The sequence below is a fragment of the Lynx rufus genome, unplaced genomic scaffold, assembly GCF_022079265.1.
Source record: "Lynx rufus isolate CCGP_SWC_20201006 ecotype Redwood Valley unplaced genomic scaffold, mLynRuf1.p SCAF_7, whole genome shotgun sequence".
NCBI lineage: Eukaryota > Metazoa > Chordata > Mammalia > Carnivora > Felidae > Lynx > Lynx rufus.
Genome location: NW_025814889.1, coordinates 57376888 through 57393124, shown reverse-complemented (window position 1 = coordinate 57393124; position 16237 = coordinate 57376888).

The window sequence follows — 16237 nt, the reverse complement described above, 5'->3', positions numbered from 1 at the left end:
CAAATGATTAAAAGGACAGCAAACTTTAAGGGAAAATGTCATCTACATTTTAAAATCTAATTTTTACTTTTAGAATAACAGATGCAAAAGTTATCAGTGAGATTGGGCTGGGAAGAAGACTCTCTGAAAAAGGTGACAAAGTGGCGGTTAAAGGGAAACGGGATGTGGAAGAAGGATCTGATAGGACAAGAATGATTTGAATATGTTAATAGGTTAAGAGGAATGGGTCAATAGAAGATAGAGGAAGATTGGGGAAATTGATGAAGTAAAGTCCCGAGGTGATGTAAGCAGAGGGGATCCTAACCATTAGTGGGAGGTGAACTTCAAACAGACGGGGAGATGCTTCATCCTCTGACCCTGTAGAGAATTTGATTTGGTGGGTTACAGAAAGTGATATGTGTGTAGATGGGGCAAATGACATTTATGGGAAGGTGAGGTCATCTGAAAGTGATGGGGCTTGGTGTTTTAAAGAGAGTGGTAAAGAGGTACCTAGGTGGCTCTCTTGGTTGAGTGTCCAACTCTTGAATTCAGGTCAGGTCATGATCCCAGAATTTTGAGATTGAGCCCCATGTCAGGCTCCATGCTGAGTGTGGAGGCTGCCTAGGATTCATTCTCTCTCTCTCTCTCTCTCTTTCTCTGTCTCACTCTTTCTTTCTCTCCCCCTCTCTCCTCTCCCTGTGTCCCTCTCCCCAGCTCTCTCTCTCTCTCTCTCTCTTTATCTCTGTGTCTCTGTCTCTCTCTCAATAAATAAATAAATAAAGAGTCACAAAGGTTTGGGACAATTGCTTAGGAGAGTGAAAGCAGGTGAGAGAAGACAACTAGAAGGATTCTTGAGGGTTGAGAGCATGGGTATGGGTGAGTAGCAGCAAGGGTCTGTGCCATTGCATAATTTTCTGCAGAGGTGTTCCATTGCCCCAGGATAGGTGAGCTTCAGAAAAGGCAAATTGTTGAGTTGATTCAGCATGGGAGCTCCTGGGGAAGGGACATGCAGGAGTAAAGCTGAGTTGATATGGCTTGGTGCATTGATATTATTAATTCCTCAATCTTAAATATGAACACAATTATTGGCAGTTTAAAGAGATGGAAACAGAGGCTACAGGAAGTTAGATAATGCCTTGAAGCCAAGCAGTCTTGTCCCTATGCCTTACACTGTCATTTAATAGTATAACGCGTTCCTTTTTGTTATTTCCATCAAAATGATTATATTGAGTCATTCAATGAATTATATGGATGAGAACATTTCTTGTAAGGATTACATAAAACTCAAAAGTAAACCCTGTTTGGTGAGTAGATCTTATTTTACGGGAAATGTCAAATCCATGGAAAACCTAGAAGCAAAAACGCAGATATTTATGACCACCAATCCTTGGCTTTCAGCATTGTGTCACAGCCTTTTGCTCTCTTTTTCTGTTGGCTGAGATTCAAAAAAAATTTTTTTTTAATCTTTGGAAAGGTTGATAACCCTACGCAAGTCAAGATATTATTGCCACATTTCTAAAATACGGATGCCAAACTCTTTGGGGTTGTGATACACCCAGATGGTCTTCCTTTTTTGCATTTTTGCAAATGTTATTACCAAATACGACAATTTTTCCTCCAAAGTCATTAGAGCCCATTTGGCACCTTATCTAATCTGTCCTACTTGTTACCTTTTAATTACTTTGTGAGGGGACTAGTTGTCTTGTTGTTGCTGAAGGCCAAATGACCAAGGGGTTAATGCTTTTTTCTGTCCCTGGCCAATTGGTTTTTAGTCAATAGTTATTTATGGGGAAGTCCAGGGGCCATTAGTTTTCAAGTATGTGCAGCTGTACTCTTCACAATTACTAGTCCATAAGCAAATGTGGACTTACTTTTTGTGTACGGTTGTTTTTTTCCCTGATTGGTTAGACAATCTGTTGCCATTTATGAATGATTTTTGTTGATGCAAAACATGGCATTGAATTCTATTTTATTATTTGGATTCCATGTTTCATAGGATGCTGTAATCTTGATTCAGACAAGGCATGAGGGTATGCACCTCCTGTCACTAGTGACAAATCGCTCCTGTGTAGCAAAATGTCAAATCTCGCCCACTGCATGTTAGCTGTTCCATTCTCCATAAATCGGCATAGGTGCTGATGATCCTCATTGTGAAATTGGTGACTGGTTGGCCTTGGCCTTTTTTGCTCATGCTCTGTTCTTTTGGGCATAAGGTAGAGATTACTATTAATGTTTCTTTCAGTTCCTAGAGCTCCTCCCTCTGTGCTGTCTTACTGTGATTTTTTTTTTTTCTGCCCTCATTGAATGGTAGTCTTTGATGTCACACAAGAGAATACTGTTGGCTAACAGTCTGGAGGCTGCTTCATTTGAGCTAACCACCACATGAAAACAAATGTGATCCATCATATTTCATTAACTAGCTGTCCTCCTTTTGGGTGCCCTTTTTTGATGTCAGAGTGCATCCTGACAGGAATCAGAAAGATATGTGTGATTAAGAACAGTAATAATGCTTATTGCATTGTATTGTAAATTACCTTCCTGGGCCCTGCTACTTTATCAGCCCCACTGGCATTGGCTCCCGTACATTTTTGACTACTCAGTATATACAGTGTATTAGCGCAATGGAGATCATTATGTGGCCTGTATTTGAGTCATTTTTATTTAAGATGCCAAACAATAAGCTGTTGATTGGGGGAACAAGAGGCGAACAATAATGTTCTGTGTCACATAATACACCACCATTTTCCAGCTTTGCTTTAGAAGGGCCCTCTTTATTGTTTTTGTATAAAAATGGTTCTTAGGAGGAGGAATATTTTGCTGAGGTATGTCATTATTTTGCAAATTTCTATTATCTCATCATGTTGTCTTCATTGTAAATTGCAGCTAATTAGGAACCTAGTTAGAGCCCCAGCTTTGAGGCTGGCTTTTTTGTGAAAAGAGCCCACCGATTACCGCACTACAAGAGAGGAAGGGAGAGAAAAAGGAGATTAATCTGGTTACCTAGGCGACACTCGCTTCCATCTGCGAGGAACAATACATTTTTGTTTCCTTGGCTCAGTTCAGATCTGTTTTGTTTAGAGGGGAAAAAAAGAGGGAGAGAGAGAGAAAGAGAGAGAGAGAACGAGAGAGAAAAAGAGAGGGAGAGAGAGAGCCTAGCTCCACAACAATGCTGAATTCTGTCTAGCCCAGGCTTACAGGCTTGATTCCTCTGCAAGTTAGAGGTCTCAGGGGAGTGAGAAGATGAAAGAGATAAGCTCCAAAGTTGTCAAAGGTCATGACCTTGCCATACAAAGCCAGCAGTTTTACCTCTAAATCCCCTTCTTCCAAAAAGCACTTAATAAAATAATATACTGTGCTTCTCAACGCCCTAAAGTCTATGTTAAGGAACAAGGCCCCCAAATTGTGGATTTAAGGGTTCATTTTTAATTTCATACTAAATAATCAGTGACTCTGAGAAGCTACTTACAGGTCCAGTTTTTGTCTAGACAAGTTAACTTTGACTTTTCTGCTTTTTTTTTTTTTTCCAAAGTGGCTTTCCCATAACCTATCGTTGTATTGTGGTGACACATAATGTTTAAGCTATGTTTTTACTTTTCAGTGAATCAAACAAACCTATTGAATCCTAAGATTGAGGCTTACTAACTACTCACTTCCAGTTGCTTTTGTTGTACATCAAACTTCTTAGTCTTTAAAATAGGGTGGCCATTTACTTTGCTCAGTGAGGGTGTTGCCAGGCTGTTTGCTTCCTCTTAAATAGTCGCCAGGGAAAGGACTGAGTATGGCACAGAAGCTGAAAGAGTCAGGCTGAAAGGCTCAGAAATCTCAGGGCTTCTTCAGGAGAATTGGCTAAACCCACAGCCTCTGATGAGCATAATGCTTTCGGCATCATGTTCTCACTGGTTGGTATGCCATCATGCATAATGAGCAGTCATCCAGGAAGGTTATGTGTGATGACATACAGTTAAAGGAGGCTCCAAGAGACAAATATGGGCTTATCTGAGCTTTCTAGTCATAAAATGCATTGATTAAATTGGAGCAACTAGCTTACTTTAAAATGCCCTGCGGAATCCATGCTTCACACCTGTGAATGTCTCTTCATCAGTCCTCTTTCCCAAACCCATTCTTTATAAAAGGAACATAAACATTTTCATAACAATTGCAAGTTACTAATGGTCCTCAGTATATTATATATGCAAGTAGACACTTCTCTTCAAAGGGTATTACCCATCTTTCTTGTCTTATTTGAAAATGGGAAAAAGACACCTACCCAAATTGATTCTGTGCTTATCCCTCATCTAGCCCTCTACAACATCTGCCTTCTTTCTTATTCCAATTTGTGGCATTTGAGCAGCTCCAAATGATCTTCGTCATTGAACTTATAAGCAGTCTTAGAAAAATATGAAATAGATTGATAAGCAGTCTTAGAAAACTATGAAAACATTTTAAACTCCTGCAATTCTAATTCATTCTAACATTTATTAGACTTTATGGATAAAAACAAAAACAAAATCTTGCTTATCCCAAACTTAAGCCCTCCAAATGATACTGTTTTTTGAACCTTTGTAGGAAATCAGATGAGCTTCCCAGTGTACCCATGAGTACTTCAAATAAAGCGAGATGCAAATGTGTTTACTAGAGCAAACCCTCAGCAAGAGTCTTCTCCTGGTAGAAGACTCTTCTATGAGTCTTTCACTATGTAAGGCTGAATTACCTAATACCACATTATTATTAAAAGCTAGAACATCTTGCTCCAGTTTGTGAAACCAGGGTTACTCTTGCTAATGGCAGGAGCTAGGTGTGTACATGTGTTTTAGGAATCTACTTTTAAACAGATGAATGAAGTAGTCTCTTCTTATCTGAAAATTAATAGTTTCTATTAAAATTATTAAGCTATTTTAAGCTTTGGGTACATGTTCTCAATACCTTTTTTTTTAATGAAAAACTTTTTAGTAAGTTGCATAGTTACACAGAAAAGTAGTTGTAGCAAATAAGTCAACACTGCTGAAAATAGCTTTCTTTACAGAAAGTATTTGAGCTCTAACAAGCACTCACTAGAAGGACGCCAGTGTCTCTTTCCTCATCTGTCTGCAGAGTCAGTCCATCCAATTCCTCTTCTCGGCTTACTAGAGTCACATATGGAACCTAATCTCTTTATAAAGGCTTTGATTGATTATATGCTGAGAAGGTAGAGAAATGAAAATGAGGAAACTGTTTAGTATGTGCAGAGACATATTTTTGTTCACGTTGGATAAGACAGGATTCTTTAACCACAAAATGTGTTCATCTAGTAGGAGAATGCAGTTATCACTTAGATGAGATGGGAATAGCTACTTACCAACACGACTGGAGTTAATAGACAGTGAAAAAGGGTATATCAACTTGATAGATTTAAGAAGCATTTGGTAGTTCTCTAATGCATAAATGTCTCTTGTCTTCAGTAGTGAATTATTATTGTTCACTCAAGACCTTAGGTTCCCCCCCTTATGAAGTAACTTGTAATATTCTGCCCTGAAAAAGTCATTTGAAATAGATGCAGAGGAAAGAGTGCCACCTGCTGATTTCTCATCCTAAAGCAATTCTGATTTCCTTGGAGGTTTTTCAGATGAGAACTAACAATGTGTGGTACTATTTATTAAATCATAAATGACAAGCACAAAGCCTAGATTCGTGAGGTTGCAGTTTTGTGATCATGGAGTTTTAAGGTTGATTCAGAAGGGTTCAAGGGTTGATTACAAAGGTTTTCATTCAGTTCACAATTCTCCCCTTCATATGGTGGGTTTCAAAAAATTCAAATCCATCATTTCCTCAGTTGTTTACATTTTTGTTTTTATTAGTTGAAGGGAAAACTGTGGTTAATAAAAGAGTGACTTCCTTGACATGTGAAATTACCTTGTCCTGAATTTCTTCTGGATTCTTCTTAATGTGGAAAAACATGTCTATTGAAAGCTACTTTGTGATGTTGGCTTGGAATTACCTTCATGAACATAACTTTTCTTCATTCTGTCCTGCAAGGAAACACATGTCTTTCTGGTTGCCTGTATCACTATGGAAGAAAATTGTTTAAAGTAAAATAAAAATAAGTATGAACTTGCTCCCTAAATGGCCCATTTGCAAATTAAGATTGTAGAAATTTATCATTTTTGGTTTTCTTGCTAGAGTTTACAATTTGGAGATATTTTATAAATTTTTAAACAATTAATAGTATGCGATTGTTCACTAAACATTGAAAAGTTAGGAGAAGTGATGTATGTCTAAAAAAGAATGAACTTCTAGCTGATGAAGAAAAATTGAAGTAAATTTTCAACTGAATGTGATTCTGGCATCAGTTATATCAGTATAACTTTTTTTTTTTTTGCCACAGTTATAACTCCAATTAATACAAGAAAACACTACTTTTTTTTTTGGTCAAATTACAGGGTAAGTGGTCCATGTTAATACCATTCTTTAAAAAAAAAGACTCCCAAGTTAAGTATAATTTAAAAAGTTGACCAAGATAATGGGTGAGCTGATGCATGCTTATCCAAAATGAAACTCATCACCTATTACAGTTTATTTATCCTTAATTGTTACGTTATAACAGTTACAGTTAACCTGTGCCTCCAGTGTTAAGGTGATTTTATCTCCCATCAACTCAGGCATGAAAAAGGTTGCAGGCACAGCAAGTAGAATGAGCAACAAAGGAGTTGTTACCACAAAGGAGCAACTCAAAAAATGGGCCAGAGCTGTCAGTATTTCTTGCTACTCTACAAAATAAAAGTTGTTAACAAAAAAGATGGGATCCTCTTTTTTTTTTTTTTTTTGAGAAATAAAACAAAAAGAAAGTGAGAATGATGGAAAGGATTTTTTTTTTTATGGAAATTTGGTTACCAAGTGTTCGTTTATAAAGTTCGAAAAAGAAAACCCACTTTCCAGTCCTGATAAAATAGGAAACCAATAATCATGTCATTGATACGAGTCACTATCGTGGTGATTTTATATTTAGGTGAGGTGAACCTGTGTGTGCGCACACACACACACATACACATATACATTATAAGGAATGTTATTTTCTATTTTTAAATTTTGAGTGATTTCTGTAGACATTCTGCAAATAAGCAATTCTTCCTGTGTATGAGGAGGCTACAATATTATAAATAATTTTCTAAATAGAATCTTTCACCTTATTGCTCTATCATTGTTATGATTTCCCTCTAATGTATCTGATACTTTTTAAAACAGGAAAAAAAAATGGCTAGCAATTATATGTCATTTGGAATTTAGTCTACTGGCATCTTTGGCATCACGATGCTATTAATATTTTAGGATATTATTCTAATTGCTAAAGAAAGATTCCCTAAGTAATGCACAGCAACTGGTAGCAATGGGAGTTTTCAATTAAGACACAAGCTCCCTTTCTTCCCATGTTCTGGGTGTTGATTTTTAGTCCTTTGGCTTAATCTCTTTTATATCTTATTTATTCAAAGGGACTTCTAGCTCCAATTTCTGCCCTTATTTATAACATTTTTTTTCTTATTGGAATTATACCTCTCCCGATGCAATGCAGTGTATCACTGCTGATTACTTCCTTTTTGTTTTTGTCTCCAAACATACACACATAATCTTCCATTTACACATATTTCCTGAATACATATATGTTCCAGGCATTGTTTCAAGGATACATCTTGGGATGTGCGACAGTAAACAAGACTGACAAAGATCACTGCCCCTTTGGAACTACATTCTAGTAGGGAGGGAGGTCAAAAAGCAGTAAGTGTAGGGGCACCTGGGTTGACTCAGTCGATTAAGCATTGACTTCAGCTCAGGTCATGATCTCATGGCTTGTGAGTTTGAGGCCCATATTGGACTCTGTGCTGACAGCTCGAAGCCTGGAGCTTGCTTCGGATTCTCTCTCTCTCTCTCTCTGCCCCTTTCCCATTCACACTGTATCTCACTCTCTCAAAAATAAACATTGAAAATGTATTTTTTTTAAGTAGTAAGTTTATCTTGATTGAAGACTTCAGCACATGTATTGAGTAGTGAGAAGTAGAATGGTTCTTGGCATATAGTAGTTACTTAAGTTTTGTTGTTTTGATTGAGAAGTTGTTCTATTATGAGAAAACAAATGGAAAATAATCCTATTTGTAGTGATTGAGAAGTTGTTTTATTAAGAGGAAATATATGGAGAATAGTCCTATTTCTGAAGTGATAAACTGAATCCAGATCTCAGACTAGATTTGGATGCCTGAATGGAGGTAAAAAAATACTAGATAGTGAGGACCATGCTAGAGATTAGAAGATGTCTTCTTGGTAAGAACATGAGACCACAAAATAATTCCAGAGAGAAGTCTCTACTTTCCTTTGTGTTCCTTCTTTAACTTTGGAAAACTTGAGTCTGAATTTAGAAGATTTTTCCTATGGAATATTTGGGAGAAGGTATTTGAGATGGGTGAAAATACAATACCATTTTGACTAAACAAATATTTTAAACATTCTTAAATAACATGTGATTTGATATCTCTGGCTTATAAAAATTTAAACGTGAAAAATTTATTAACTGTCATAGGTTATCTTTACACTTCCCTTTCCTTTGTGGCTTTCATAAGATAATGGAAGTTTCAAGCTTCCTCCAGAGTGAGCATTTCAGGAGACCCTGGAAGAGCCTGCACAATTTATTATGAGCTACATTTGGAAGGCATACAGCATCACTACTGGTTCATTCTGTTGGTCAAAAAGTAAATCACAGGGCCAACCCAGATTAAGAGCAGGTGAGTTCACAATGGGTATGAATACCAGAAAGCATTGTTCATTGGGGAGGCCATCTTTGGAGACTAGCTACCATCCTCCCTTTTAAGTATTAGCCATACCTGACTTTTAGGGATGAATTTATTTAATATAGAAATTTACCAACAAGTAATTCAAAATTTGAATATTTAAATTATCTTCTTGGAAATGATATATTTTTTCTAAGAGGGTACTTAGTTTTCTAGTTACTATTACAATGGAGGGTCATAATACCTTAAAAACAGAATCTTGGGGAATCGAGAGCTTAGATTTCTATTTGAAACTAGATCTTAAAAATATATGTGTAGATTTAAACCAAGTTTTGCATCTAGAATGTCCATCCATTCCTCCTGGTAATTGAATTCCACTGACTGACATAATTAGGCCCTATCTGTTAAACCTGTTGTGTCAAAATCTTCTTGAAGTGTCTTCATTTACATATTTCAAACATTGCGGAAACAATCATAATAGTCGGTTCTGTCAAGACCCATTGTAGAATGCTTTCATTCTCTGATTGACAGTGATAATAATTGATACTATGGGTCCTTTATATTAGAATAGTTGTTTATTTGGCATAATATTCTAGAAAATGTGTGCCGAAAATCCTTGAAAACGTTTTGGTAAAAGAGTTTCCTCAATTTTTCATCCATTTTTCACTCCTGTCATCTCAAATGGTTTGGATCAAACTGTCCCTAAATTAGTAAACTGGAAAAAGAACAATCTTAGTTTCTTATTTCAGATATTTTCTGGTCTCTGTAATCATTCACAGCTTAGTGAGTGGCAGCTATACTTAAAAATATCTAAGAAGTTTATACCAAAGAAGATATCCTTTTTTTCCTTGGGCAATTCCTTAAATTTAATTAGAAAGACTTTGCAGGCCCATTTAGTAAATAAGACAACAGACACATTATAAAATAATTCAAAAACCAGGTATTAAGTACTAAGACTTAGGTATTCTCTAATTCTTACTGTCTAGTCCCTAATTCTCGCTGCCTCTGTTTTACCAGTGAAGATATTAGCACTGGTCAATTAAGACCTATTTGGAGTTGTTTGGGGAGTAATAATAAAAAGATCTTCCCTGCCTGTTTTTGTAAACTAGCCATTATACAAAGGAGTAAGATAGATGAAGACTAAAAGGTTATGGTTATTACAGATAAAGGTGATACCAGAAAGCGTGGGCCAGGAGTTAATACTGAGTGCCTGGATTGGGCAGATTTGCCCACCCACTTGTGGAAGGAATGGACAGGGGAGGCCTCCTCCCACAGGGACAGAACCAAGCAGCACATGTGATCCCTGCAAGCATCCACCTCCCAAGAGATAGAAGAGGAAGAAGCTGGGTAGCTGTGTTTAGTTTCTCCTACAAACCTCCCCCCAACCACACCCACACCCACACCCACACCCACGGGCACACACACACACACACACACACACACACACTCCCAAACACACACACACACACACACACACACACACACACTCCCAAACACACACACACACACACACACACACACACACGTTACTGCTCCTCCCTTAAAAAGCAATAATAGAGGGGACAGTGAGAAACCAGGAATGCATAATAACAGAATTGACTACACAAGTAAGGACAACAACAGGAAAAGTATTTTGCCATTAATTTTCTCTAGTCTTTTGTTCTCTTAACGTCTTGGGCTTAATCATTAAACCATTAACAAGATAATAAGTGAAAAGAGTTCTCTTACCTTCTTTTTCAAGATGATCTCTTATTTTAATATTCTTTCTGTACTACTGTCATGATGAAAAGATGAGGATTCTCTTTATGTGCATAAGAGTGACCATGGGATGCTCTGACAAAAGCTTTCCTATTCACTGACTGGGTCAGGATAATAATTCTTTTCCATTGATGATTACTACAAAGGCCTTTGGCGTCAATAGCCCATTTAAATCAGCCGGTAATAAACCTAGCCAAAGGAATGAATCCAGAATGGATATCAGTGCAAAACTATTCCAGATGCAAATAGAGGGTTCAAGCACCCTTTAGGGGATTTTTTCCCTCTCTATTCTGTTCTATTGAAAAATTACTGGAAGTGAATATATAGTAAATCTTTCCAAGCTTTGACAATTTATGTTATAGTTAGTGAAATATGTACATTTTTGCTTATGTTTAACATTTCTCTGTATTTTATAAAACATTTTTAAAGGAGAGTTTCAAGTTTTGTTGTTCATGGTGATGGTTGTTATCTGTGGCATGATTTATTTACTCCACAAATATTTGTTGAGATCCTAATATGTGCCAGATACTATTCTGGGGCACTTCTGTTATTTAATAATGGGATTTAAAGAAATATAACAAGGAAAAACTATGTAAACTAAAGAAGATAAGTAAGTATAGAGGACCTATTTCAGATAGAGATGTCTTCTTCAAAGAGGTAACAATTCAGAGTACTGTATTTTATTTTATTTTATTTTATTTTATTTTATTTTATTTTATTTTATGAGAGAGAGAGAGACAGAAACAGAGACAGAAAGACAGAGCACAAGCAGGGGAGGGGCAGAGAGAGAGGGAAATACAAAATCTGAAGCAGGTTCCAGGCTTTGAGCTGTCAGCACAGAACCTGAAGCAGGTCTTGAACTTACCAACCGTGAGATCATAACCTGAGCCAATGTTGGATGCCAACTGAGCCACCTAGCCACCTCCAGTTCAGAGGACTCTTAATGAAGTGAAAGCATGAGCTATGAAGGTGTCATGCTAATTCTGTAATTGTATACCAGACACAGGGAAATGCAGACACAAAGGTCCCATGGCAGAAACATGGTTAACAGATAACTCACAGGAGAATGTGGCCAGATGTGGCAAAAGGGGTACATTTTCTTTCTTTCTTTTTTTTAAATTTTATTTATTTATTTTGAGAGAGACAGAGACAGTGTGAGTGGAGGAGGAGCAGAGAGACAGGGAGACAGAGAATCCCAAGCAGGCTCCACACTGTCAGTGCGGTGCCCAATGCCAGGCTCAAACTCACAAAACTGTGAGATCATGACCTGAGCCAAAACCAAGAATCAGACTCTTAATCAACTGAGCCACCTAGGATCCCCAAAAAGGGTTACATTTTAAACATGAATTTGTTATTTTGTAGTAGTGAGGAAAACAATCAGAATATTTTACTGAAAAAAAAAGTTTTTTATATTACAGATGTCTCCGTTACAATCTTCTGATTAAAGATCTTCCAAGCTTCTCTTCTTCAATAATTTGTTACAGCTTCATTGAGATGTCATTTACCCTACTTTAAAATTCACCTATTTTAAGTATGTTATTCAATGATTTTTTAAGCAGATTTATAGATCTATGCAACCACCATTTCAGTCCAATTTTAGAATATTTCCATCATGCCTATTTATACAGTCAATCGCTTCGTACCCCTCGCCCAGGCAACCAATAATCTATATTCTATCCTGATGGATTTGCTTTTTTGGACATTGTGTATAATTGGGATTATATAATATGTAGTTTTCTGGATTTGGCTTCTTTTACTTATTTTAATGTTTTTGAGGTTACTATGTGTATATATATATATATATATATATATATATACACACACACACACATATATAATATATGTATTATATATATAATATATTAGCATACATCAGCTCTTTGTTTTTATTGCTGAATAATCTTCTGTTGAATGAATAGACATTTGATTTGTACTTTCACCTATTAATAAAAATCTAGACTTTTTGTCCCCCCCCCCATTTTTTGGCTACCATGAATAATGCTGCTATCACATTCATATTCAGGCTTTTCAGGTCTTTGTGTGGATATATGTTTTCATCTCTTTGGTTTGATATCTAGGAGTGGAGTTACTGGGTTTGACTGTAAATTTGTGTTTCACAAATTTCATTAACAAAATCGCCAAATTGTTTACCAAAGTGGCTATATTATTTTATACCTACAAGTAGTATATGCATGTTCCAGTTTGTCTACATTCTAGACAACATGTTTTTATTGCCTGTCTCTTAGAATTCTATGACCATCATTGTGCGTATCAAGTGGTATATCATTGAAGTTTTAATTTCATTTCTTTAATGATTAATGTTTTTGAGTACATATATGCTGTGTGTGTGTGTGTGTGAGAGAGAGAGAGAGAGAGAGAGAAATGTAAATGCTGATCTCTAGTGAATTTTTGATTGGACTATTTGTTTTATTAAGTTTTATGATTCTTTATATATGCTATATACAAGTCCTTTATCTTAAATATGGCTTATAAATGCTTTTGTTGTTAGTACATAACTTATATTTTCATGTTCCTAAAGGTATCTTTAGGGTATCTTTAGGTAGCTGAGGAATAAAAGTTTTTAATTTTGATAAAGTTAAATTTATCACTTTTTCCTTTAGTGCATCATGCTGTAAGATCGGAAAGATTTTTGTCCTGCTTTCTTCTAAACATTTTATAAATTTAGTTTTTACATTTAGGTCTAATCAGTTGCGAGTATTTTTTGCTTTGGATGTAAGATAAGGTTCTAAATTCATCTTACAGCACATGGAAATATAATTGTACCCATACTATTTGTTGAAAAGACTCTGCTTTCTCCTTTGAATTGCCTTGGCACATTTGTAAAAAATCAGTTGGCTATAAATATAAGGGTTGATGTTATGTCGAACTTTATACCACTGACATCACATGTCTAGATCACTGTAGCTTTATATTGTGCCTTGAAATAAAAAAAAAAGTCTAATTCCTCCCACTTTTTTTTTTAATACTTGTTTTTGTTATTCCATGTCCTCTGCGTTACCATATAAATTGTATAATCAGCTTGTAAATTCCTACCAAAAAAAGGTCTGCTATCATTTTTATAGAAATTGTGTGTAATGTGTAGATAAATTTAAGGAAAATTTCCATTTTAATACATTGACTCTCCCAATCTGTGAACATGGAATGTCTATTTATTCATTCTCTAACTTCTCTCAGCAGTATTTGGATAGTTTTCAGTACACAAGTCTTACACTTCCTTTGTCAAAGTTATTCCTTAATATTTTGTTTTTGATGCCATTGTGGATGAAATCATTAACAGGTTATTTATTGCTAGTATATAGAAATATAATTGATTTTTGTATGTTGATCTCGTATTCAGTAATCTTGCTAAACTTAGTCATTAGTTTTACAGTTTCTATTAGCTCCTTCAGGTTTTTTATACATATGATCAAATAACCTGCAGATAAAGACTGTTTTACTTAGTACTTCCCACTATGGATGATTTTTATTTATTTCTCTTAACTCGTTGCACTGGTTAGAACCTCCAGTATGATGTTAAATGGAAATTATGAGCACAGACTTCCTTCTTACTGATCTTAAGAGAATGTATTCAATCTTTTGCTATTAAGTATAATATTAGCTATATATATTTTTTTCTTCTTTTCAAGATGCCCTTTTTAGTCTTGAGAAAGTTTCCTTCTATTTTTTGTTGACTGAGAATTTTTATCATGAACAGTTGCGGGATTTAGTCAACTTATTTTTTCTTTTTGGGAGCCATTGTGATGGTCATGGTTTTGTTTTGTTTTTTATTTGTTTTGTTTTTGTTTGTTTTTGGTGATTTATTCTATTAATATGGTGTATCACAGTAATTGATGTTTAATTATTACGCCAGTCTTGAATAACTTAGATAAATTTCACTTAGGGTATAAAATTCTTTCTATATGCTGCTGGGTCAGTTTGCTAATATATTGTTGAGAATTTTTGTGTCTATATACATACATGACGATTGTGGTCTATTATTTTCTTTTCTTACAATGTTTGTCTGGATTTGGTACCAGGGTGATATTGGCATCATAAAATAAGTTCCTAATTGATTCTCCTCCCTCTAACTTTTTGGAAGCGTTTGGAAAGGGTTGGTATTTTTCTTTTCTAAATGATAGAACTTTCCAATGAAGCCATCTAGAAATGAGTTTTTCTTTGTGGGAAGATTTTTAATAACATTCAAATTTCTAATAATTATAGGTCAATTCAGACTTTTCTGTTTCTTCTTGAGTCATTTTTAATATTTTGTATCTTTTTAGGAATGTATACATTTTCTCTAAGTGTGTAATTTGTTGGCATTAAGTTTTTGATTGGATGGTTTTATAATACTTTAAGTTTCTATAAGATCAGTAGTGTTATTTCTGCTCTCATTCCTGATTTTTGTAACATGTGTTTTCTCACTTTTTATCTTGGCCAGTCTAGCTACAGGTTTGTCAATTTTATTGATATTTTTAAAGAATCAGATTTCATTGATTTTGTCTTGTTTTTCTGTTCTCTATTTTGCTGAATTCCACTCTATTATTTATTTTCTTCTGATTGTTTTGTGTTAGCTTGTTCTTTTTCTACTTTCTAAAGATGGAAAGTACAGCTATAAAATTTCTTCAAGCACTATTTTAGTGATATCCCATAAACTTATTTTATTTTTGTTTTCATTTAGTTCATACTATATCTAATTTTGTCTGTGATTTCTTCTTTGATATTTGGGTCATTTAGAAACGTGTTTCTAATTTCCAAATATTTGTTGATTTCCTAAATTTCTTTCTGTTGTTGATTCCAATTTAAATCCATTTTGGTCAGAGCACATACTTTGTATGATTTTGGATCTTTAAAAATCATTAAGACTTTTTAAATGACTTACCATATGGGGTACGAAAGAGAATATCCCATGTGCACTTGAAAAGAATGTGTATTATGCTGGGAGAAGTTACCTATAGATGTCAGGTCAGTTTTTGATAACATTGTTCAGCTCTTCTGTACCCTTACTGATTTCTGTCTGGCTTTCTTACAGTTTCGGTTTACATGGCATATCTCTTTGGTTATTTTGCTTTAAACCTACTTATGTCTTTGAATCTAAAGTTTATCTCTTTACTATTTGTTTTTTATTTATCTTATGTCTTTTGTTTTTCTGTTCCTCCTTTATTTCCTTCTATGTGATAAATACATATTTTCTAGTTTCTTTAAATTTTCTCTCTATATGTTTATTAGAGATTACATTATGCATTGTATACGATCATAATCTAGTTAAGATTCATATTAACTTAATTCTTATGAAATAAAAATACTCTGATCCAATATAGTTCCATGTGTCCCCTTTCTTGTACTCCTATTACAATATGCAGTTACTAATACACTATTGTAATTATTGATCTATGCAATTTTATGCCTTTTAAAATCGTATGATGAAGAAAGGAAAAATACATTTAAATTTTCCATATCAACTCACATATTTACCTTTTCTGGTGCTCTTCATTTCCTTCCATAAATTGAAGTTACATCTGCTTATCTGTTTTAATTTTCTTGCTCTATTACAGCTCGATGTCCTCCACCTTCTTTATATATAGACACACTTACATTTATATTTATATGAATAATCTTCCCATGCTATGAGTGTAACAATAAGGTTTTGTGATTATTTTATAGTTATTGTTTTATTAAATTGTTTTTTATAAAAACCTATTAAAGAATAATAAGAAAAAGTACATATGTTTCCACTGTTTTATAGTGTTCTT